At 45.5% G+C, this 24,022-nt stretch overlaps 1 protein-coding gene across 2 annotated transcripts in view; it reads right to left on the reverse strand.

Annotated features, from left to right (window-relative positions):
• CTNNB1 (catenin beta 1) overlaps positions 1–1,709 on the reverse strand; it is a 41,666-nt gene extending 39,957 nt beyond the window's left edge. For both annotated transcript variants that reach the window (XM_029241986.1, XM_029241987.1), the window contains exon 1: positions 1,490–1,709. The gene's annotated coding sequence lies outside the window, so the exon portion shown is untranslated. The remainder of the gene's footprint in view (positions 1–1,489) is intronic.
• Positions 1,710–24,022: the final 22,313 nt, after the last annotated feature.

The raw sequence follows: 24,022 nt of genomic DNA on the forward strand, positions 1-24,022 counted from the left end.
TTATATAAATAACATTTCAAGCTATGTCCACTATTTCTTAGGACGAAGACAAGTTAACAGGAAGATAGCTGAAGGTACTGAATGTACACCAAGGGACAATAATGAAATGGCTTCCCAAGTTCCAGACAAAATACTTTATAACTTAGCGATCTAAAAAACAGCAGCCCAGACTTTATCAAAGGCTAGCCGTCTCTTCAAGTTGCTGTCTAGTCTAAGCCACCACTATTCACGACACAAAGCTCTCGTTTCACTAAAACCACTCCTCGATTTCCTTCTGCCGACCTCTGCATACCAGCAGGCCAGTCTCCCTTCATTCACCACTCACAAACTCGGGGGGGGAGGGGAGACCACAGATGTCTGGAAGATACAAAGTAGGAGACAATGCTCCCTCCAACAGGGAACAGAAATCGAAGGAAACAACTACATCCGACTGCCAAAGCTTTCAAGTTTAGCGGATTCAGAAGCGGGCTGTAAGAACTGAACTTCGAAAGTCTCTGTTCCAAGTCCTCTCCCCAGACAAAACACGGAACAAAGTTGCAACGCTTGAATTTCCTTCGGGCAATTTCGTAGCGAGGGAAAACTTCACCCCGCTGGAAAGTGTTCTCAAAATCAAGTTTAGCTGCCATAAAACTATCTGAATAAAGAATTTCCACGAACAAAATTTTCGAAGCAGTCAGAGGCTGAATCCCATGGGTCACTTGATAAGAGCCAGTTAGCCAGTCGCCCTCGCCCTTATTTTTCCCAGGACCTCCCTTGCACGCCGCTTTCACCCACCTGCACCGTACAAGAAAATCTACGTGCAAGATATGGATTTTTATCTGTGCAAACCCTCCTGGCGCATCGCACCGTCTGCAATAACAGTTTGGATCCTCTAAGGTTTAAAGTTGCTTCGATTTAAACAAGCGCACTCACGCCGGCAGGGCATTAAAAAAAAAAAATACTAACGATCCTCTTAACAGTCCGTCCTTAAGCACGAAAGGGGGAACCTGGAGATGGGACCTCGGGTGGCGTCCCAGGCCCAGCGCCCGCACCCCAACTCCCCGCGGAGGCCGGGAAGGCGGAGTCCCCCGTCCCCACCCCGCCCCCCACCCCGGCGCATCCCGAGGCGCAGGGTCCCTCCCCCAAACTCAGCCGCGGCCGGAGCCCCGGACAGAAACCACAGCACTCCCCCCCACACCCCGCCGGCCATCCGAGCTCCAGGACGCGCCCTCGCGGCGCCCCCTCCCCGAAAGCGGTGCCCCCCGGGCCCCCGAGGAGCGGCGCGACCGGAACCGGGCCAGGCCGCCGCCCTCCACCCCCCGAGCGCGGCCCGCCTCCGCCGCCTCTCCGGCGTCCCCAGCCCGCAACCCCCGCTCCCCACCCGGGGCCTCTGGGCTGCGCTGGGCCCGGTTCCCAGGTGCCGCCGGGACCGCGCGCCCGCGACGAAGTTTGGCTCCGAAGCGGGAGTGGGAGCAGCCCCAGAAGGGTAAGGAAAGGAGCGCCCAAGCACCTCAGGGGAACAGGCTCCTCCCGCCGCGATAGTCCGACCGTCCTCGGCCTGCAGTGGCGGCTCGACGGGGATCGGAGCTGCTCCTCGGACCTTCCTCGGTCTCCGCCTCCCCTCGCTCTCCGCTCCCGGGGCCGGCCTAACGCGGCTGCCACAGACCGAGAGGCTTAAAATGGCGCCGCACAAGGAGCTCTTATAAGTCGCGCAGGAGCCTCTGTATCCTGCCGCCAGCGGCGCAGCGCGAAGCGTTCCGCCGCGCGAGGACAAGGGGCGGGGCGCGGGGGGGGCGGTGGAAAGTAGTCCCCGCGCTGCGGAGCAGCCCGCCGCTGTCTGTCGGCCCGGGGCAGGGGCGGGGCGCACGCGTCCTCTCCGGACGCTGTCCCGGGTAGAGGCCGGCGGCTGCCCCGCCGTGCAGGAACGGGAGAGCGGCCCGCTAAGGCGCCGTGGTCCGAGTCAGGGAGGCCGGGGGCCCCCGCGAGCCGGGGTAGGCTGGGGGGAGGACGACGCTGGTACTCTCCACTGTCCCGAGCCCGACGTCCCCGCCTCGCGCGTGCCCCGGGCCGTGAGAGCGGACGCGGGGCTGGCCGCCCGCTGCCCGCTGCTCGCGGGAGGCGGCATCGGGACCCAGGCCCTCCGGGGCCGAGCGGGCCAGGCGGCACAGGTCCCGGGAGGGCGGAAGTTCGGGGCCGGGGCCGCGCCGGCGGCGCGGGGAATGAGGTCGGGGCCCGCCCGCTCCGGGCGCTGCTGGGCGCCGCCGCCGCCCGGCTCCCGGTCAGGGGACCCCGGCGCGTTCGTGCTTCCGCCGTAGTTGCGGTCTGGGCCCCAGGCTGTCTGCAGGACTTGGCTCGCAGGCGAGCCAAGAGCCCCAGAGCCCCCCCACGGTCCGGATCGTGGATCTCGCATCCCTACCGGCTGTTCACCCCGAATCTAGAAATAAAGTACCCGGCCGAGCCGCCGGCTCTCCCCACTCCCGAATGCTGTGAACTCGCGTTAGGATAGGCGCCTAGCCCGCAATTCAACAAGTCCTGATGAGTCCCTACTGTGAACAAATGACTGATAGAAATGGACTAGCTCTAGAGCCCTGCCAACTAGGTTAATTCTTACAGATTCCATTTTCATCTGGTTCCACTTTGTTACTAAGTATCAATAGATTTTTGTGGTGGTGGCGAGGATTTTTCTTTGGAGGAGGTGCATTTATAGGGTATCACTTATTTAAGAAATCCAAGTATGTTGTTTATGGAAAGAGCTATCCATTAGGCAGCTTCTAATTTTTAAAAACGCATTTTCTATTCTTCAAAAACATTTTCGAATTCGTCTTAATAGGTTGAAGTTGGTTCTTCATTTACCTTGGAAATGTCTCCATTGTAATCCAGCAGGATTGGCATTTGTCAAAGCTGAAAAAATTATGATCGATTCACTTTCTCTAGTCTGTTGTTGTATGCTTATTTTTCCTCCAAAACAACGGAGAGAGTACAAAAAGCAACAAAGTTATCTTGAGGCTTTTATCTCTGTAATTAATGCATGCAAACAATAGGTCTTTATACATAGGTACTGGCAGGAAACCGTCTTACTCATTCACTCATGGAGTAGGTTATGTAGTTTTACGCATAGCTATGCTTCAGGGGCAACATGTTCTTTAAATAATTCAATTTTTTCCCCTATCTTAAGGATATTTTATTATATGCCGTGGTAGTGTTAACTGCTGTCTATCACCATGGCATACGTGGGGCCCTGCAGTGGGAAAAGTCCACAGACTAAGATGATGTTCAGTGAGATCCATTGTCTACAACGACTTTCTCATTTGTGCCTTTGCTAGTAGTTCTGTAGAATTAAGAGTAGAGGATGGTTGCAGTTAACCATCTGGTCATAATTTGAACAGATCGAAAGGAAAAAGATACTTCATCAAAGCAGTGTTTCTAATATAAACTTAAAACTGTAAATGGCATTTTTTCAGGTACCGAGCCCCAATTTTAATGTTTATATACACAGTTAAAGAATATGCAGTTGATTTGATTAAAGTCATATATTTAAAATAAGATGACTAATAAATATCAGAGTAATTTTTTAACAGACGTTTCCTTTTTCTGTGTTCAGGTTTGGTTCTGTTTTGCTGAATAAGGCACACTATTAAAACTGGTTAAGGAATATCTGCACCATTAGAACATCTAAAGGATAAAAATTCTTCTAGGTTTGTATTTCTCTATTTAGATGCCAAAATAATTGAAGCATTTTTCTATAATTTAGATATCTTAATCTAAATTTATAATTAATATTTAAAATCTCTAGTTAATACTTTAAGCAAACACATGTTAGTAAAGGAAATGTAAAATTTGCAGCAGGCTATTTTTCCCATCACATCTAAGTGTACTGAAGAATTACTGGGTGACTAGCACTAAGACGAATTAGTTGAATTTAACAAATTGCTCAGAATTTTTATTTGCTTATCCCCAAGATAGAAATTGTTCCAATTGCCTCACCAAAAATATGAGATGAATAACTTCTCTGAAATGAAGACAAATATTAACATTAAACCAACAAGAAATACAAGCATCAAAATACCTGATGAGTTGGTGAAATAAGTGATTTTGTAAAAATGATTTTTAAAAATTGACCTTGGGCAATATATTTCATAAAAAACACTTGGTTATCTTTTTACACCTTTTCCTTCTAGAGCTAGCCACTTGGGTTTGACGTGAATTAATCCATTTCGTGAAACTGCAGAGGACAAATGGTTCTAAATTTCAGGCTGTGTTCCTGGAAACCAAACGTGTCTCCAGCTGGTTTAACAGAGGAAGTATTACCTGTCATGATTTCAGACCATTGGCACATCCAGCAGTGGTTCCATGGAGCCTGAAGGTACAGCGTCCCTTCACTAAAACACATACTTTTGAATCACCTTAGGCAAAAAAAGAAATGCCCAGATTGTTTTTGCACTTCCGACAGAAACATTAATCAAGGCAGCATTGCAAAGAAGGCCCGTTCCCTTTTGGGACAGTTAACTCTATCAAATCCACTAATTAAACATTTATTGAACACTAAGACAATGGGCTTCCTTTAGAGAGAAATGGATGCCTGGCTCCTTTTGATGAGGATCCTTAAATGAATGTGTAATTGTAATTGTTAAGAAGCCCTCCTTGAAAAGAAACAGAAACAGTAGAAAACAGTGAAACGAGGGTGTGGTCTCTTGTGGACAATCTGAATCTCCTTGGGAAGAATCCTCCCCCAGCAGAAAGGTAAGACTAAATAATATTCCATGCATTTATAAACAATAACTCCCGACTCTCTAAGAAGGCTCGTTCAAAAATATTTCTTTTCAACAACCTGCAAACACTGGACAAAAATCAGAATCAGCTTTTCATTTAGCAGTTCATCAAGTGGGCTGTTTATGGATTGGGGCTTTTGATTTGCAACCCATCATCTCAGGGTTCAGTGTTATCTTTTGATTTCTTTCCAGCTGAACAGACTAAGTAGTTGTAAATACCTCTTGTCAGACTACATGGTTGGCTATTCTTACACACAGAAGTCATCTAGGAACCCACTGGGCAAATTCGGCGGAGAGCCACTATGGAAAGCTTGCATCTGGTGTGCACTGCGGCACGAGGGGGGGCAGTGAAGGTGGTGGGAGGCGATGTCCATGGTGGTGGCGGCGGCAGCAGCAGTGGTAGTTATGTTCATGGCCGCTTCAGCTATGCCAGGAACACTTTTCATGCATGGAGTTACGTGTTCTCCAGGCCTTCATTGGCTTGACACAAGAGTCTCTGCCATACTAAGGAAGTACATTTTAATGGCTACCATAGAAGGTGTAAGGAGAAGCAATGGAGACATCGTCCATCATATTCAAAGAGCACAAAGGTATATGTTTCTCAATGTTTCTAAGAACTAAGACAAACACCGCTGCATTGCTAAGAAATCATGCTTTGGAGACATACCTCCCCCAAACATACACACACACATACACATACACACACACACACACACACACACACACACACCTCTCTATTAAAAATTTCAAAATGGTTGCAGATACTTCATTCACAAGAAGGTTAAAGGCGTTTCCCATCGAAAGAAGGATTAACTTACCGGAGGATTCTGGGACTGCAGATGTATACTGCGACAAAATCCTAAATTCATCGAAAAAAATCATTTCTAGACTCCAGCTGCTAAAAATAATAGAATTATAGTAAATCATGGATAAGATTAAAACAAGCCATTTTCACATTCCAAAGTGTTCAGGAAAAAAATGATTCTTTTCTTTTAACTCCTTTCTTAAACAATGCAAATTTTAAAGTAGCTTTTTCTTTCCAGAGCACGCAGCGCCATGAAATCGATAATTTTTGATCTTTCGGTTAGTAGGCAACATGGTGAGCTATTGCAGGGACTGCAGGCAGCAGACATGTTCTTGTCAGCTAAAAATTTTCATATTGTTTTTGAATCCATTGAGATTTGTAGATGTGATACCACTGGTTTTTTGTTTTAGCTTGCACTAGGCTATAGGGACACAAACCCTCAGTTTATCGACATATCCAGGTCTATTGCTTTATATATATTAAAAACAGGGAGTCTTACTGGATCTTAAACAAAAAATTATGTAAAAGGAGTGGCTGGTGTGATTATAATCCCATCATGCAGGGTCCACGGTTCCCATTTAGTGAAATTTCGCAGAGGGCAACTTCTTAAGAACATCCCTGCTGTGCAGAGTGAAAAGCATGAACAAACCAAAGACAGAATTCATCTGTGTTTATATTTTACAAACAATGAAAAACCTACTCTTTGTATGCCTTTTTTCCCCCACCTTATTATTTCATGAAAACTGCAGCATTTTCCCCGCCCCCATCCAAACACTCACCACCCCAGCACTGCAGTATTCCGTCCCTCTGTTGCTTCTCCTTCGTCTTCTTTTTCGCTTTCACAAATTCTGCACGCGCCATCTTTGTGTGGGGTGATTCTTTGCTAATTTCAGTTACCCATTCTCTCACAAATCGGTTCAGAAATAGAAAATTATAGTGTGCTTTGGGGCTTAATTTGCCTAAATTTCTTCCAGCCTTCCCTTCTGACACAGAAACATGGAAACAACAGGGAGGGGGGGCAAAAAAAGAGATATTTCTATTATTGCCATAACCTGTTGTATACAGTGGTGATAAGAAATATTATTAACATAATAGCAACAGCTGCAGCCTAATAGAAGCTATGAGATAATTAATGTGCTACAACAAATTAATTTGCTGCAGGTGCCTCTGCTGCGAACTGAGTAACCCATGCCATATAAAGTCTAAATAAAATGATGAGTCCCCCCACATGCTAAAAGAATACAGAGCAAAACGTCTTGTTCAGTAAATATTATGCGTGCCTATTGTAAAAACAGAAAAAAATCCTCCCCAGCCCCTTCCCCCCTGTCCCCCACCAACCTATCTCAAATGGTTTAGTCATCAGTGGATAACAGTGGAGTTGGATCGGGTGTTTATGTGTATGAGTGTGTATGAACGCAGGTGGAGGGTATAGCTTTCTTAAACATATGGAAGTTTGATGCTGGGTCTTAGCTGGAAAACGTATGGAACAGCTATAGATTTCTTTTTAAAAATCAGCTCCATTGGTTTTAAAACAAAAATTAGTGTATTCATGTGTATAACCAGAAGGAAAATAACAGTGTTGAGCTGTAGCCCATCTTTTAAAGCTAATTAATCTTTTAAAAAACCACCTCTCTTACAAAAAAAAGGAAATGTGTTTATAGTGTGGCACTCTTCATTGATGTGAAAGAGAGACTTTTTCTTTACTCTCACTTGCTGTCAAGTTGAGTGTTTATGGAGAATGATTGCTGGTTATATCACAAGTGTGTTCCAGAAATACACCGCATCAGACAGGGCAGCATGGACAGGGCCTGGGGAAGGTCACAGTGCCAGAAGCAAATGTCCATTTTCCGTTTTGCACCACTCAGCAAAAAATAACTTTGAGCCTAGAAAAGTGGAGGAACATAGAGATTGATTTTTTTAACTACTTGACCAAAAAAAAAAAAAAATTCTCTTAGCGTAGGGATATAGTCATTTCTGAGTTTTCTCCCAATAATGCTACCGAAGGAAATGACACTTCTGTTTTCATTGCAGCCTCAGTTTGTTGTTGGTTTAAAAGTCAAAAAATATAAATTTTACCATTGATCTAAATTTTCAAGGATATTGTTTACTCAAATTTACTTTATTGGATGATCTTAAATTTTAATTCTAAATCTTACAATAAATTAGATCTATAGTTTCTTAAACAATGCATAGATTTTTTAAAAGAGCATTTTGCTTTAACTTTGCAGAAATTTTATTTCTAGGAGAGGATATAAAATTATTCAAACAGAACACTGTTCCGGCTGTATCCAGAAGGGACACTGCATTTGCACGGGTTTTCTTTTAAATATATTTTACTTCACATATTCTTTCAGGTGGACAGCAATGCTCTGAGTTACCACCATTCTCTAGACGAAATTACCGTGTATTTGTCACACCATTTCTCATGCAGTGACGGACATACATTTTACTCCGTCTTTCTTTCGTTTATGCTAAAGCTTTTTCTTCATAATCCACTTTCAAATCTGCCCACATTTTGAATTTATGATTATAGAATCTGAATTAGGGGGGGAAAGAAATAGAAACAAAGACTGTATTGTTTTTCTCATAAAAAGAGGAGAAACAGACAATTCTTTGATAAAAATGAGAAAAGTTGATAAGTATGGAATATATCCATCTCCTCTGGGATTTTCCAGTAATTTTGATGTTAGTCGACTGTGTCGTTCCACACAAATGGAACTCTGTGAAATCATATAGTTCTATAATTATGAAATCAATTAGAGAAAGAAAAAATGCTTCAATTTCTGTTGCTTTAAGGGATCATCCATTCAAAATATTACCCTTCCCCTATAAACTGTATTAGAATCTAAGCTATAAGAAATCAAGACTGTAAGTGTCTAACACACATATTCCTCTTTCCTGTGAATGTTCTCTTTTCATAGCATCATGATGCCAAATCTCTCAACCTTTCCTCATAAGACTTAGTTTTCAGAACCCTTATTCTTACATTATCAGAACAAGGGACACTGTGCAAGTTCTAAATAGTAGAAAATGATTGTTGTAAACCAGCTTGCTCTGGGGTGGTTTGTTACACGGGAAAAGCTAACTAATATAGCTAAGATGATGCAACTTTTGCCTTGTTTTTAATAATCACATCATACCACAGGTTTATCCTGAGCTTGTTGTCTTCTAAAACAAAAATGTCTAAAGATTTTAAATTATGCAGTCTGGTTAGTAAAAAAATTTTGAGCATATGCTCTCTAGATGTCTATTTATTTAAATCATATACAGGTACTGCTGTCAATACAGATATTAAACATCAATGAAGCTTGGCTTCTTTTTTTTAAGATAAAAAGTCAGTATAGGAGTTGCAGTATTTTATTTCCTCATCCCAATAGATCCTCCTGGGCACCTTTTGGGTTATATTCCCACTATTCAGGACCACTCTTCTAAAACTATGAAATCTTCCACAAAATCTGCCTTAAAGCATTGTTCATCTATTCTGAATGTGTGCAATTTGTTTTTTAAAACTAAACTCAGCTTTATTTATCATAGTTGCTGATTGTTGCAGAACCCTTTTGGAAATTGCACATTGATCTTTTCTATTAACTGAGTTTAAATAAACCCCCTTTGGTTAAAAAAAAAAAAAAAAAAAAAACCACCATTTGTGTTTCTAGCAAATGTACCTAGAATATATACTGGTTTGTGGGGTCTCTTGCATCACCATTTTCTCTTGGTATTTAACTCTTTTGTGTATGTGGATATGTATCCCATTTCTTTCTTTAACTATGTTTTAAGAAGGGGGTGTTGGGGACTTCCCTGCTGGTCCAGTGGTAAAGAATCCGCCTTGCAATGCAGGGGACACGGGTTCCATCCCTGGTCAGGGAACTAAGATCCCACATGCCGCGGGGCAACTAAGCCCAAGCGCCACAACTACTGAGCTCACATGCCTCAATGAGAGAGCCCGTGTGCTGCAAACTACAGAGCCCACGTGCTCGGGAGCCTCTGCACCACAACTAGAGAAGAGAAAACCCGCATACCACAACTAGAGAGAAGCCCGCCCACCACAATGAAAGATCCCGCGTGCCACAACCAAGACCTGACACAGCCAAAAATAAATAAATAAAAGAAGGGGGTGTTAATGACATTTTCAACAAAGAGGATGAGGATGCCTTTTCAATGTCAAAAGATTCTGAGATACCTCACATGATAGTAGCTGTACTTTTAGTATCTGTTGATTAAGAATCTGCATGATGACAAAAAGCTACTATAAAATCAGTAAGGCTTTTAAACAAATTTGTATTTTATTAATCACTGTGGAATCTACATGAATGTGAATACTAATCACAGACATATGTGGAAGACTCATTTTTCAGTGCACAGACGATTCTTCATGCCCTTCTGGGGTATTTGGGCCCTTGCTTAACTTGGTAATGAGAAAGCCACTGCAGGAATGAAAACAGGAAACACAAATCCCACTCTGTGGTGCACTAGCTCAGTGACCTGGACAGACTCTTTAACCTCTCTGAGTCCTGGCATCCCCTCTGTAGTGGCAGAAACAGCAGTGGTGGTGGGAGTCACAGTAATCCAAATGGTGACATCCATTTGCTCAGGTTATAAGCTAGATACACAGAGCTGGAATTTGAACTCTGTACTGTCCAGTGCAGTAGCCATTAGCTGTGGGTGGCTATTTAAAGTTAAACGAATTAAAGTTAAAATAAAATAAGGTTAAATTAAATTTTAATTCCTCGGTCTCATTAGCACGTTTCAAGCACTCAGTAGCCACATTTGGCTACCATATCGCACAGCATGAATAAAGAGCCATCATCAGTTCCACTGGGCATTGCTGAACAAGACTGTCCAACTGCAAAGGTTGTACTTTTGCCACTGGATTTAAATCTTCCTTACTCATACATTCCTTTACTTTTCCATCCATTTAGCAAACATTTACTGAATACCTACTACATGCCAGGCACCATGTTGAACACTGGGGAGTTATCTCACTGTGTTGTTGTCAAGGGCAAATGTATAGACATAAAAGAGCTTTCTAAGCTATAAAGTTTTAGATGAAAGTGAGATACTTGTAGGTTGTAGTTGCTATTATAGTAGGGCTCCGCTTCATTGAGGGCGGGGTCTATGTTACTCTTCTTGGAATCCGCTCCTCCCTCCCCCACCCCACCTCCAGCACGTACCCATCAGATGTGAATGCATAGCTTCCCGTTATAGTGCATATGTGTCAGTTTTTATCCATCCACTTTCTGAACCCTTTTCCTAAATTAGGGGAATTCATCAGGTAGCGTATGGGCCGTGGAGCTGGATCATGGGCATGATGCCTCAGCTCAGCCAATCAGATTCTCTGCTTGGGACTCTGAAACTAGAGCGCATGACGTGAAGAAGCAGGTTTACTTATTTCAGTGACTGCAGCAGTTATGTCCACTTTCTACGCAACTGTCACTTTACCGGATCTACGATGGTTAATCTTAAAGGCAACTTTATTTTGTCCACCCCAACCTGACACCCCCTTAAGCCTCCTTCTTAGGGATAGTCCCACCATTACCATTGGATGCCACATGAAATGAATGCCCGTGACTTTCCTGGTCTTTGTCAGCTAACAAAGTTTTCTGGTCACTACGTTGCAAAACACGGTCTCAATTTAACACTTCCATCTTCAGTCGAAGGTAAAAATTCTCCCCTCGTCCCAGCTAGGGCTGCGAGGAGGGTGGCTTGACTCCTGCCTCACACCATCATGTCCTCCCCGCCGCCCAGTTGCTGTTTTTGACCCTTCTGGGGTTGCGGCCATGAGGAAAGGTAAGAGGAACGTAGTATTTCTTAACAGACTGGTTACTGTTGTCAACTGGCTTTTGCTCTCTGGGTCCGGCCAATGATTAAAGGTGGCCCTGTTGTGGACATTCTTGTGGGTTCTTGGGCAGCTCCCCTGCCAGAACACTCTGCCCCTCCCTTGGGTACGGAGTGACTCCACAACAGCCCCTCTGACGTTCTCTTCAAGGATCTGCCTCCAACCTCGATCTCTCATCCCTTTCACGTCCTCACTACGCTCAGTTCTGGGTCATCTGCTTTGACATTTCTGCCTGGTGACCTGCCCCATACCTTACTCTGACATTTAAAAATTGTCATATCTTTGTGGCTCACTTGAACCTTCTGGCCTGACCTCCTGCTCCCCTAGGGACAGCAGTGAGGGCGATGACAACAGTGACCTCATCAGATGCTTCTGTGGGTATTGTTTCCTCACCTCCTTGGGCTTCAGCTTTTATTTTGAGCCTGTTGCTTCTACCTTCCTGGTGATTCTGTGAATTATCTAATAGCCTTTCAATACATTCTTTTTCTGCTTTAGCCAGCCAGTCATTTTCTATTCCTTAAGTTCAACACCTGCTCTGATAAGCATTTCCATTGTAATGTGTTTTTCTAAATAAATTCATTTATTTTTGGCTGTGTTGGGTCCTTGTTGCTGCACGCGGGCTTTCTCTAGTTGCAGCGAGCCGGGGCGGGGGGGGGGCTACTCTTTGTTGTGGTGCACACGCTTCTCATTACGGTGGCTTCTCTTGTTGCGGAGCATGGGCTCTAGATGCGCGGGCTTCAGTAGTTGTGGCTTGCGGGCTCTAGAGTGCAGGCTCAGCAGTTGTGGCGCATGGGCTTAGCTGCTCCACGGCATGTGGGATCTTCCCGGAGCACGGCTCGAACCCGTGTCCCCTGCATTGGCGGGTGGATTCTTAACCACTGCACCACCAGGGAAGCCCCGTAATGTATTTTTGACTGTTGTCTATCTATCTCCCTAGTTTGCATCTAGTCACTATATCTCCAGTATCCTTTCACATTGCAAAGCAATGCAGGCACCATGTACAACAGTCAAACAAATCCGAAATATGTAACATGGAATAAAAAAGTGCTACATAATTCCATGCCCCTCAGATTTCCATGTTCATCAGCATTTCTAAATTTATTTTGGAAGCAAATAATAAGATTCACATATTTTAAATATATTTCACCCTATCCACAAGTTACCATCACCACAACCCTCACCTTAACTCTCTTATTTCTTCCGTATCCCGCCACTTTCTCTATGCATATGTAAACAAACATGACCTTGTGTTATTTTCCTTTTACCCTCCCCCCTTCTTACGCAAAGATAGTATAGTCTTCTTGCACTTTACTTTTGTCACTTAACAACGTATCTTGGAAATCTCACCACATCCACTACCCAGAGAACTGCCTCAATTGTTTTTAAAGCTGAAGAAAGACAAATACTGTATGATATCGCTTATATGTGGAATCTAAAAAAATACAACAAACTAGTGAATATAACAAAAAAGAAGCAGGCTCACAGATACAGAGAACAAACTAGTGGTTACCAGTGGGGAAAGGGAAGCAGGGAGGGACAACACAGGAGTAGGGGAGGAAGAGGTTCAACTATTATGTAAGAAATAAGTTACAAGGATATATTGCACAACATGGCGAATATAGCCAATATTTTATAATAACTATAAATGGAGTATAACCTTTAAAAATTGTGAATCACTATATTGTACACCTGTAACTTATATAATATTGTACAGCAACTATACTTTTTTAAAAAGCTGCATTTTAACTCTCCCCTTCCCATCGATGGACGTTAGATTGTGCCCAAGAGTTTGTCATTACAAATAGCACTGCATAAATCATCTTACACGTGTGTCATTTACGACCGGTGCAAATCTTAACTGTAGGATCAATTCCTGGAAGTGGGACTGCTGAGTCAAAGCGTATATGTACCGGGAGGGCGGAATCAGTACTAGGTACTGTTAGATTCCCAATAACTAGTTGGCACTCCCAATTGCCATAGATAGGTGTTGTAACAGTGTCTGTTCTCACCAGCAATGAGAGAGAGCCTGTGCCCTGGGAGCTTCACTGATGGAGAGTGTGGGGAAAGATGCTGCCCTGCCTGACCCACACCCGCTAGAAGGTCTTCTCTAGACCAGCTGCCACTCTGCCCCAGGGCTTCTTTCTGGCTCCAGGAAACAGGCTTGACCTGTGTGTGAGCCTGGGGGATGGACAAGGCAGAAACGCCTGAGAGTTCATTCTCCACAAGCAACCATCAACCAGCGATGGTCAGGGAGTTGGTGGATAAATACCTCAGCTTCCCGTTCTTAGAGGGGATAACCTTGGAATGTGTTCTGCACTGTCCCCCACGGTTCTCCAACTGAGCTCCAGGCTTGGCTTCAGAACACACCCTTCATAACACCTTTCCCTTTCCTCCTTACTTCCCTACCTGTGTTTCCTGCCCTCACCTCCCAAATAAACTACCTACACTGAAACATTCATCTCAGGGCCTGCTTCTGGGAGAACGCAATTGAACAGCCTGTCATCAAAATTTTGGAATTGTATGAATGATATTGCAATGTCATTTGGATTTGCATTTCTCTTGTGAGTGAAGTTGAGCATATATTCATTCATTTGAGCTATTTTTAGTTCTATTTCTGTGAACTGATAGTCGTCTTTTGTCTATTAGTCTCTTCAATTTCTATAAAAATCACTCCATAATAGGAAGATTAGCTCTTTGTCTGCAATATGAATATTTTTTCCAGTTTGTTGTCCTTTTTTTTTCTGTTTTTCTGCTTTTCTCCTTCTCTTCCTTCTCCTCTTTTTTTTTTTTTGCCATTCAGAAGTTTTACTTTTTATGTAGACAAATTAATCAATCTTCTCTTGTCTCTTCTGTATTTTGAGTCATAGTAAGAAGTGCTTTCCTCCGTTCCAAGTTATAGAAGAATTCCATGTTTTCCAATAAATCTTTATTTACTGGAATTTATCCTAGTGGATATTCATCAACTGTTACCTTCATCATGCTTCTCCTGCACTGTGATCTCTCCTAGAATCACAATCACCCTGCAACTGCCCTTGGATAACTTTGAGCGAGGTGTCCTATTTCACTGCCCCAACCTATTTCCTCTTGTAGATGATTATGGATCTCTTGGCTTTCCTCTTAAGTTGGCCTTTACCACCCTTAGTAGCAGAAGAGTTTCCTGCTGCAGCATTTTTCTACCTGCAATAGCTCCCCTGTATCTTTTTCTTACTGAGCCCATAGGTTATCTCATCTGATAGCGTACATTTTCTTCCTTTCCCACAACTCTTCATTTTTTCCCTTTTGTTCTGTTCAAAATGGCAGAGCAACTTGTGTGCCATTTTCATATGGTATTGGACCGGATCTCTCCTCAAGATTGCGGTGTGTTTTTCCTTGCAGCCTCAAAAAGTAATGAAAAAGATTGAGAGCGCCACAAACAATTTTATAAATCTGTGGGGTCCTTTTGCAACTCGGGATGTTGCGGTGTACATTTTAAATTTATTTTTGTCTTGATAATTATTCACTCTTAGGGAGAAAAATACCAAAAATAGACAGACCGACAGACAGATAGATAGATAGACCTGATCTGTATTCATCTATAGAGTGTTAAATAAGTCACCCAAATCACATCTGCATATGAACTTGATTAAATTCTGTTGTTTGGGCCAAAGTGGACAAATTAGAAGGATTAAACCTTTTTTTTTGATTTGTTGCCGCCTTTCTGTTTGGCCATCCCTTAGGTGTGCTTCTAAAAATACTGCTCTTGCACTTTTGGTGCTTTTTTATGACATTCTAGGTCAATTCTGCCCCCTAAATGTGGGTGAATCATACTCAGTGATCTTTGACCTTCTTCTAGTTAAGTAACACCCATGGAGGGCTAGTCTCTTCTTGGAATGAAAGAAGCCCATCATGTTCTATTGGCCTGGTTAACTGTCCTACCATTGAATCAGAGGCTCTATTCAACGAGAGAAAAGGAAACCAGCTATCATTCCTTCCTCCCACGGGCCTTTTAAGCTCCTTTTGCCCACAGATGCCACAAAGAAAACGCATCACCTCTGTCTGTTTACTCGTCTGCCCCTGTGTGTACCAGACTCTGCTTGTTCTACCTGAGAAGAGAATACTCCTGCCTGCTGCAACTAAAGTAACACAGGGTCCCCTTTCATGGATACCCTCCACGGCCTTTCTTCCTTTTTCCTGCACGAGACCACGGGAGGAAAATTGGGCGGTGTAGTGCCCATCTCCCTACCAGACCTTCATTCTTCCTGCCTGTTTGCAGTGTCGCCTCTGTGGAAACTTCCATCACAGACGTCTCCTCCAGGCATCCCCACCTTCCTCATCAGCATGCTCCTCCCCTGAGTGTCACTGGCTGTGGGATTGTAAGACTCCATTATAATAAAGGTGACAATGACAGATCTCAAGGAAGTCGAGCTCCAAAGTGAGGGAGGGAGGCACATCAGAGAGAACGGGCCCTGGGAGCCTGATAATGAGATGGAGAGGACTTCTTCTGCTTATGGGTGAAAAAGACAGGGAAGTCTCTGAAGACAAAGCACATAATAATGTGATCACAGAGCCCTCCTAATGGGGCCGATGTGATGTTCAGAACATATATTCTTTTCACTGCCTTACTCTTACGTTCCAGCGGAAAGGTCTTCAAATGAGTGTTTACTCAGTGTACCTCACTCGGTAACACCAGACTCTGGGCAGGACTTTTATTACAGCAAAGTTACATGCAGGTATATGTTTAATTGACTTAATAACCCTGGGGCTCATAGATGATTTTTTCTAAACTCTTTGTCTCTGTTACAAGAATTTAAAAAAATGTTTCGTCAGACGTAAATCCCTTAATAATGTTGTCAATTTATTTCTTAAAGATTTTCTAACACGCTTAGCTGGGTGCTCCGTTGCTCTTTTCTTCTCCTAAAAGGCGGCTTTTTTTTTGGAACAGACGTGTATAAACTGGGTCAGCCATCATGGCCAGCTTCCTGTGTAAGGAACACCCTGTTTTCTCCAAGCTGGAATTTGGAGATGCAAGACCTCTTTAGGAAGTGACTTGAGGGCCTCTTGGTGTTCAGGAAAGAAACAGGCCATAACTCTGCCTCGTGTGCTGGAGGGGACTGCTGCTCTCACGGTAGCTGGGGATGCAAATGTTCACGTTTCTCTTGGACTGGACCCGGGCCGGACCTATTGGCATGGCTTGATTGAGTTGATATAGCCTTTCCCTTTCTTTCTGTTGATATAGCCTTTCCCTTTCTTCTGTTTCTCAGTCCCTGAGTCTGGCAGTCAGAAAGGCAATCGAAGTCATGACTCTCCCAAGTGCATGTAGATAACAGAGGATTTTCCAGAGCTATTTGTTCCCAGAGGGCTTTCTGGATGGTTCCTGAAATTAGGAACGAGAGGGATGGTCCACCAGCCCTAAATATTTTTTGCTTAGGACTAAGGTTTTCCAAATCCTTAGTGGGAATAAAGAATGCTAATGGGTATGGGGGTTTCTTTTTGGAGTGATGAAAACTTTCTAAAATCGACTGTGCTGATTGTTGCCCAATTTTATCAATATACTAAAAATGACTGAACTGTACACTTTAAATAGGGAAATTGTATGGTATGTGAATTATACTTCAACAAAGCTGTTATAAAACTGTATTCATATGTTTGATTGTTAATAATTAATCCTATTCTTAGCGGATCCCATCCTTAATGAATCTAATGATATGCATCGCTCAAGACCAATAGGAATCACCTGGGACTAAGTGCAGGTGCCAAAATAGCTGAGCAGAGTTGGTGTAAAATTTGTTCCTGTGACAGACTCAGAAGCTCACATAGTTCTAACAAAACACTGTTATGCAATTCATTCATTTCAAAATAGGGAATCTGAGTTTTGTATTACTTACTTACGTAGCCTAAGATTAATTTTTAAAATGTTAGGGTAAATAAAAGCTCAGAAATACACATAATCTTCTGGTCACCACTTGCCCGTCACCTGCTACTTCCTGATTCACTGGCAGGAGGGATCACACACAAACATTCCCAGTGGAATTCTGGGGTCAGGTACCTCAGCATTTTCTCAGGGCAGCTGCAGGTAGGGTCAGGATGTTGGGAAGTCATCGAATCCAGGGCTTTAGAATGCCTGTGACCCCTCCCTCACTTTGGTGTTGACCTCCAAGAGCTAGCACCTGTGTTTCTTTTTTAGAAGCTGGTCCTCAGTCTATAGGGACCGTATGCACAGAGAGCCAGCAGTGCCTAGGAAGAGATGTGCCCACCCACATGGGGCGTGGCCCTTAATCAATGACTGATGGGTGCACACGGGGAGCATTGAAATGCCAGGTGGAGACAACTCTGAGGCATCACTCACACTCTAGAGCCCCTTACGGCAGCGGTCCCCAACCTTTCTGGCACCAGAGACGGGTTTCCTGGAAGACAATTTCTCCACGGAAGACGGGGGGTAGGGATGGTTCAGGCGGTAATGTGAGTGACGGGGAGCAATGGGGAGTGGCTGATGAAACTTCACCTGCTCGCCCACCACTCACCTCCTGCTGTGCAGCCCGGTTCCTAACAGACTGGTCCGCGGCCTTGGGGTTGGGGACCCCTGCCTTATGGGAACAGGCAAGGCCCCTTCGAGGGTCTCTGCGGGGGAACGCACCTTTGCTTAGTTTCCTCCCCTTCCCTGCTTCCCTACAGGTCTCCCCTGGGAGCACTTCCTCTAGAAATCCCCTGCACAGGGATCCTCACAGCAGAGGCTACTTTCAGGGGCCTGACCTAAGACCAGAGTCCACATACCAGGCTAATCCGTGTGCTGGTGGTTAGCGTGCCTAGGCACACTGTGGGTACAACTGGTCTCCGAGTCTTAACTGTGTGAATCCAGCCTCTCCCTCTGGAAAATTGGAGTGCGTGGGCAGGCAAGGGGTCAGGTGGGACTTGACAGAAGCAAGATGTAGAGAGAGAAACACGGGGGTCCTGGAGCAGGGCCAGCTTTGTGGGAATGCAATCTGTGCGGTCACATAGGGCTCTGCACTTAGAAGGACCCTTGGTTTAATGCTCTTACATCGTCAACTTGAAATTCGTAATACTTTTTGAAAAAGGGCCCTGTACTTTCAATTTGTGCTGGGCCTTGCACATTATGTAGTTGGACCTAGTCCATGTATCTAACCATATCTGAAGCTACATACTCCTGGATGTTTTCGGTTTCACAACCCAGCAAATGTCCTTTGGGCTTCTGTCATTTTCAGCATATAGAGCTATGAGCACAGTGGGTTCCCAACTGCAAATGTCAGAAACTCATTCTAGCCGGTTTCAGCAGAAAAGGAATTTGTTCAAGCATTATCAGATAACTCAGAGAATCTGAGAGGTCCAGAGGAACAAACCTGAACGCCCAGCGGCAAAAAATAGTGGCCAGATTCTATCACAAATAGAATACATCCCTGGACACAAATATCACGTTCACGTACCCGAGTCTGGGGCTGGGATGCTCCTTGGAACCTTTGTCACAGGGAACTGGATACTCTGCCGCTTCGCTCAGCTGAATGGGTCCCATGTGCCACCAAATTCTTCATGGCATTAGCTTCCCAATCGAAGTCTCCTGTGGGTATCAGATTGGTGAAGGCTATCTCGTGCCTGCACCTGAGAAGCAGTAGCAGCTGGGCAAGAGGCATTCTAAATAGCTTCTCTCTTGCATTGGGTGGGGGCGGGAGGGGGGCAGTCATGAACCAGAGAATTTCCCCAAACACAGTAAAGGCATTGAAATCTGTTGGGAGGCATCCACGGGTACCCACTACCCACTACTTACATACATTTGAATTCTGCTGCTGACTGTGCGCATAGGAAGTACTTCATAAACGTGGAATGAATCACACACACTTTCTACTGCTCTCAGTGATTCAGGGGTCTCCCAGTATGCTCCCCCCAACCAACCCTTAGGACATCCTACACCTTGTTGCCTTTTTGGGGCTGCCCCAGGCCCACCTTTCGACCCCATGTCCCTGGTACTGTACTATTTTCCACCCATCTGGAATCCCAACCAGGACAATACGGGTACGTTTCTGCAAAGCAAAACAGAACCAAGCCCTTAGGTTATAAGGGTTTGTTTACCTGGAGGCAGGTGGAAAGTGCTTGATAGATGTTGTTGGCTGCCACAAAGCAAGTCCCACACACTTACTGCAGCTGGCAGGTAATGAACCTATTTCTATGCAAAAAAGGATCTCTTTGTTGCTAATAATTTTTATGCCGCTTCCACCCTGTTCAGAAGGAGTATTTTTCGGAATCAGGTGTTAACAAAATAATGAACCAAATAAAATGTACAGTTAGCAATTATCAGTTTCCTTTGATGAATCCGCCCTCGAGTTTGTTATTGCCAAGGTGATGTAAAAATTAAACAGAAGAACAAAAGAGTGCCTTTGGGAGGGGCATGAAATCATTTAAAAACAACTGTTTCATCCATTTTGTACCGCTGTACTGAATACATTTATTTCAAAGGAGAGGCTGGAGTAGAGAGTGGAAATGGGCGGAGGGCCCACCATGGACACCAAGCTCCTCGAGGCGGGGCTTTTCGGCTGTTTTGCAGAAGGCTCTGGGTAGCCTGTGGGAAGAACACCTTGGTGTCAGAGGGATGAGGTCGGGCAGACATCAGCGGGGCCAGAATCGTGTCTAACTGGTGTGTGCTCGGGGCTGTGCAGGATTTGGAACCCGGAAAGAGCAAAGAGCTGTGTCTTGTCTCTCTCTGCCCTGGGTGAGCTTGTCGGCTCAGTTTTTCTGAAGCTTCACTGCTGGTTGGGGTGGTTGGCATGAACCAGGGCTCCTCTAAGACGCTATTCTCTCCCCACACCCCGGTTAGAAGGATTGTCAACCGTCATTCTGCCAGAGAGGTCAGGCATTGCTAGAGCCTTCAGTGTCCTTCAAGGGGGGATGGGGGTGGCTCTGAACTCTGCTTCCCTGGGAATCAGCGAGGAGGCTATGGTAGGTGCTCAGAAGACATTTGCTGAACAACTGCTTGTTCACTTTAAACATTCATCTGGGCTGTTTCCACTACAGCCTTCTTCCTCTTTCTGTGCTGCCCATCAGTCACTATGGCTTCTTGGAATTTTGACAGAAAGCATTAAAACATAAAATGAAGTCATAAATCATTCTCCTGAATGCCAGGAATACATATCCACCCTGCGTGGACTGCCCCGCAGTTAGGGTCCGCTCCTGCATCCCCAATCCTCAAGCCCGGCTCCTCTGTGTTGCCCAGGATGGGATAAGAACACAGGTCAAATTCCATGTTTCCACTGTGAAGGAAGCAGCCACCTCCTTAGAGGCAGTTTCTGAATAACCTGTGCTGTATGTTTTCACTGACCTTAAATCCAAAGCCAAATCGATGATGAAGAGCCGTAAGGACGAGACAGGAAGCTTGAGAGATTCACTTTTTAAGGGATCAGCCACGTCTGTGAAATCTCATCTCGGCTCCCAAGTGCCAGTCTTCACGCCTAATACAGCGCTTCTCGTGACCTCCCCTGTGGCATCCTGTGGGCTCTGGTCTCACCTCCTATCATCTGTAGGAGATGACGAGGCTTTCTTCACATTGAAGGGGAGACCCAGGACACACACGTCTCAGCTGCCATCTCTGAGATGCAGAGCACACTTCCTCCTGTCCCTGGTGGAACCACGGCAGTGGGTTTAAATCCACAATCAAACTCATTTCCGGGCATGTGGGAGGTCACTTTCTGAACTGAGCTTCCCTGCCTGCAGCCTCTGAGATCAGAGTGACCAAGCGGAGCTTCCTCTTTTTCTCCCCAAATTTGGCCAAGACAAGATCTTCCGGTAGGCCAAGCTGCAACTCACCACCAAGATACTTCCGCATTTTTCCTGTTCAACGGGATGCCTAAATCCACAAAGGGGGCAAAAGCATCTTTTCAGAAGAGATGCCAGCTGCTGATTACCCGTGCTAGAAGTATACACAAAGGAGTAAAACACCACGCTGTAGAGCGCCCTCCCCGTCCTGCTCTTGGAAGAGCTTTGGCTTCCTGAACCTAAGAAACATCATGGCCTAGCAGTGTAGGGCATACCCATGATTACAAATCCCAGCTCTGCCACTCTCTGTCTATGTGACCTTGGGCAAGCAACTTGACCTCTGCGACTCAAGTTGGTCATCTGTAAAATGAGGGTAACGATTGTACTGCGTCACAGGGGTGCTGTGAAGATTAAATGAGACAGGGCATAGCCTGGTACCTGGAACATTCGGTAGGAGCTTAGCGAACATCAATCATTAGCCCGTTACTCAGATGTGGGCAGAGGAGAGAGACATAAGCTTCCTGGGAGCCTGGAATCCTGAAAGACGCTCTCCTGAGGGGTGCAGGAGCATGAACAGGGTATTGGGGCAAATGCTATCACCCTTTAAAGTGGCAGCTAGGAGCCTTCAACTCTGACCAGCCTCCCCCGCATGGATGGCTGCCTCTGCCTGGATGACCTTTAAAATGGGCAAAGCCATGGGCCCAGAGGCTTTTGCTCTCCCTGCGACTGATTTGTCTAATTATCATTCTCCCTGGGATTTGACTGACCAGAGGTGAGCTCAAGAGAAAAGGAGGGGTCAAATATCAATAGAACCTTCTGCCCAGCACAGAGGAATTGGAGTTTTCTGGAAGCTAGGGCAAGCCTTCCGAAGGTTTTCAGCAGAAGGGTTGCAGGATCAGAATTACGTTTCTGGAAGATCACAAGGGAAGACATTGTACACCCACAGGTGTCTGTAGAGGGCCATAGAGTCAGGCAGGAGGCAGGGGGTGAGGGAGACCTGCAGTGGACTCCCCAGTTGCTCAGGGAAGAGGTGACCCACCTGGACCAAACAGGGCAACAGGAATGGAGAGGGAGAACGACGAGAGAAGGGGTAGGAGTGAGTCGAGAGGTAGAATCAGCTGTGCTTTGTGAATGACTGGGTGCAGGAGCGGGACTGTGGGGAGAGCAGCTCTCACGGTTCTGTCTGGAACGTGACGCTGCCCAAGGCAGGATGAAGAGCAGGTTTGGGGGAAGGTGAGCTTTGGGACATGCTGAGTTTGGGGTGCTTGTGGGAGGCCCCAGTGGCAGCTCCTCCCTGAAGATGCAGGCTCAGAGTGGGTGCGGTCTGCACGGGGGTGGTTAGTTCCAGCTGTGGATGAGCTGCCCAGGGAGAGAAAACTTAGATGAGCACAGTGATGGCTTTGATGTCAACTCAGCTGAGTTACAAATCAGCGTGGCCTCAGCATGGCAGGGCACCGCCCACCCCGAGGTCCTTGGGTGTGGGGGGGTGTCCAGGCTGTACCTCCTGAGACCACTGCTGCTGGAGAACTTGGAGGAGAAGCAATGTGGAGATTCTGTGCAGGGCTGGAAGCTGGGGAGCCGAGCAGTCTCACAGGAGTGTCAGCCCTCCTCTGGTTCCCCGGCCTTGCACACAGTGCCCCACTCCCTCTCCATGCCCTGCACAGGGCCACAGTCAAGTGGGAGGGAAGCCCGCCCCTGAGACAATTCTCTGCCTGCCCTGAATCCCTGGGGATGCCTGCCAGGGAGCACTGGGCCTCTGGGGAGCTTTGCTTTCTCGCCTCTGAGGCTCTGCAGAGCCTTGGCTGTCGGCGGGAGACAGGAGGGCAGCATTCCCTGAGGCTTGGCACTACTGGGGTGGGGGGGGGCGCAGCACGCTGGTTCTGCTCTGGGAGAGAGTTCACAGGTGAACACTGCGGGTGCGGTCCACAGCCGCCGACGAAACAGAGAAACACTCCAAGCTGTGCCTTGTACAACCAACTAAAGCAAAGATGGACAAAGCGACTCCGTCTCCTTGAGAGCCTGCTTGAGGCACAAGATTGATGATGGGGTCCTCTGCAGTCAGGGACGTCATTTATTCACTCATTGTAGGTCTTGTGGAAATGCCACATCAAAATGGCCTGAATCACTAGCACATCCATAGGCTCACATACTCACGAATCACCTACACTCTCGGCGTCAAGAGGAACTTCATCATCCATCCATCCATCCATCCATCCATCCCAGAGACTGCCACTGTGCCACACCCTCAAATGCATGTAGGGAACACAGTGGTGAATCAGACACGAACCTAAGAAATGCACAGCCTGGAAGGAAGAGAGGGATAAATAAACATAGCCCCCATTATCTCCACCATGATGGTCTTCCTGTTATGATTGGTAGACTTCAGAACAATGGTAGGGACACAGAAGTGGGCGTGATCAGTTCCACTTAGGTTGGAATGGGTGGCTGGTCAGAGAGGACATAGCTTTTGAGATCAGTCTTGCAAAAAGCAAGAGGGATGTTTAGCAATATGCTATTCTGTACATCTCCAAAGTTCCTGAAGCTCTAGTAGTTAATCTTTGCTACCTTGAACTAAAGACCAAACTTGTGGTCTCTGGGGGTATGGAAATGGACTGAAGAGCAATTGATTCTTTTTAAGGTCCTGCTTAGATATTAGAAAATTACTTAAATTTAACTTTTCCAAATATTTTGAAATATGAATAAGTGGATAAAATTTCACTGAATAAGAGAATGAGTCTTCTCTAAGAGCCCTGGTTATTGTCAAAAGAAAGAAAAAGGACGGCAAAAGGGAGGTTCTTTTGTTACAAATGGGCCTTTATAACTTTTAGGGAGGAGGAAGCTAAAATATGGAAATTTCTATCACTCATTTTTATTGTTTCATAATCACCTGATTCTGTT

This window comes from Monodon monoceros, unplaced genomic scaffold (assembly GCF_005190385.1).
Source record: "Monodon monoceros isolate NGI ecotype Baffin Bay Population unplaced genomic scaffold, NGI_Narwhal_1 Super_Scaffold_3, whole genome shotgun sequence".
NCBI lineage: Eukaryota > Metazoa > Chordata > Mammalia > Artiodactyla > Monodontidae > Monodon > Monodon monoceros.